Here is a 2,428-nt window from a genome sequence, read left to right on the forward strand (position 1 = left end):
TCTCTTATCCACCCAGGCAGCTTTAAGCACAGCTAAAAATACCCCCCGCACATAGACACACACCCCCGGCGGATCAAATAGCAGCAGATTTGAATTGAAAATGTAATTAAAGCGAGGGATGGAGGGAGCAGCGAGCGTGGTGGTGACTGTGGGTGCCTTTTGAGGTGCCCCTGCCTGTCGTCCCCCCCCCCCTCCACCCCCCGAGGGAGAAGTTCGGCTTTGGTTTTGCTTTCGCTTATTTTATCGGGAGGATTTTGTTCATTCTGTCCCACGGCTTCCTGTGGGGCTGATGGTTCTGCTCCAGCTGTCACAGCGGGGCGTGCAGGGGTGGAGACCCACGAGCCTCCATCCAAAGCCTCCATCCTCTCTATCACCTCCCAGGTTGGTTGTTGAGGTGCTGATACGCACCTGCAGGAGGCAGCAGGGTCACTGTCCCTGGAGGTGTTCGAGAGCCATGGAGATGTGGCGCTGAGGGACATGGTTTGGTGTCATGGTGGGAACGGGTTTGAGTTGGACTTGGAGGTCTTCTCCAACCTTAGTGGTTCTATGACGAGGGTGCCTTCAGGCTAGCAGGTGAGGGACAAGGAAGGGGCCGTAGGGATAGCAGCACCTGGAGGAGGAGAGCCCAAATGTCCCCAAATACAGTTTGTCCTTACTGGTGCTGTAACAAGGGTGGTGGGAGGAAGGGGGAACATCTCCATGTGCCACAGACATCTCCTCGTGCAGGGTATACTCATATGGTTGTTTCCATGAAAAATCAATCGCACACAGCTCCACAGAGCCAAAGCAGTTAAAAATTTCCTTGAGAACATCATTTTCCATTAGTTTCAAATCATGCTTTGAAGCTCCTTTTTGCATCCAAGTGAACACTAAATCCCTGCAGCAGAGGGGCATCTGTGTACTACATAATTCAAGGCACGAATTAACTCTGTGCAATCCCCTCCAAGTGCAGCTTCATCCCCTCCATGGGATGCGTGGGAGAGGGATGCTCCATGTGATGGAATCCATTGGGCACAGCTTCTTTGCATGATTTCCAGTGCTGGGACCAAGGAGGGAACAAGAGAATTAATATGTCCCTGCTCCAGAGGAACCTTCCCAGTGTATCCGGGACAGCCCTTGCTGTGGGTGACGGGTTCATGCTGCCATGCAATGAGATCACTCCCAAGCCCTCTCCTACGCTTTGGGGTTTGTTTTTCCAAGCTCTTTCCCCAGCTTCAGGATGACAAGGCTTTGGCAAAGGCTGTTTTGTGATGCCTGCTTCCCGCTTTACCTTTCTCTGCACTTAGATGGAAGAGAAAACAGCAACAAATCCCCTTTAGCCACATAACCCCACTCAAAGCCCCCAGCCAGGGGCAGTGATGGAGGGCACAAAAATTGAACCATCACTCCCAAAATAGATCCATCTCAGAGGGCAAAAGGCGAATGGAATGAAAAATAAGTTACTATTTTTGAAGCCTGGCTGCAGTTGTTATGGCAACGAAAGCCTCACGAAATCCTGCAGGGGAACGGCTCCAGCCCCATGCCCCGAGCCCACAGATCTTTACATGCTGCTTTATAGTTTTAATCGAGGTTTCCTACCAATTAGCAAATTATCTTGCACAACGCATTGCTTTTTGCTATTTAGATCTTGCACGGACTAGCGAACCACTGCAGGCAGCTGAAAGCAAACCCTCTTCAGGCTGAAGAATGGCATAAACCATATGGTGAATGCCTTGCTTCTAATATTGGGGGGAAAAAAACACTACTGAAAATAATTTTAAAATAGTGCATAAAACCTATACTGAATGATCGCTCACAGGGAGGGTTTCTGAGGTGCTGGGTTACCCCAAAAGCAGTGATTTTCAGTTGTGTCATCAAGACGGAGGTCAGGAAACCTCCCCAAAAACACGAGGCCCCAGACTGTGCAGGTCCTGCAGCTGAGGACTCCCCTGGGCCGAGTCCTGGCAGGACCACAGCCTTATTCATGGCAATCAGCCATATGTGATGGGAATAACGACCCACATGTGATGGGAATAACCAAAATTTAAGGGGAATAACCCGTATTTAACGGGAATAACCCACAAGTGATGGGAATAATGACCCACATGTGATGGGAATAACCCAGATGTGAGGGGAATAACCCATACTTCGTGGGAATAACCCACACGTGATGGGAGTAGCCGCACTCCGAGCATCACGATGGCGGCACCGCGCTCACTGCAACAGTTCTGCCGCCCTCCTGCAATAGGGACAGTCGCTGTGCAGGGACAGAAGGACTGACAGACACGGAGCGGGGAGGATCCCCGTGTAACCCCGTTCGGCTGCCAGCCCCTCCCCACCCCCCGCTCAGCACACGGTCAGCTGAGCGCTGAGGACCTCTCGCGGCACGGAGCGGAACTGCAGGGCTCGAGCAGCGCCGCCCGCACCCCGCGGTGCGATGACAGTCACG

Source organism: Meleagris gallopavo, chromosome 16 (assembly GCF_000146605.3).
Source record: "Meleagris gallopavo isolate NT-WF06-2002-E0010 breed Aviagen turkey brand Nicholas breeding stock chromosome 16, Turkey_5.1, whole genome shotgun sequence".
In the NCBI taxonomy this organism is placed as follows: domain Eukaryota; kingdom Metazoa; phylum Chordata; class Aves; order Galliformes; family Phasianidae; genus Meleagris; species Meleagris gallopavo.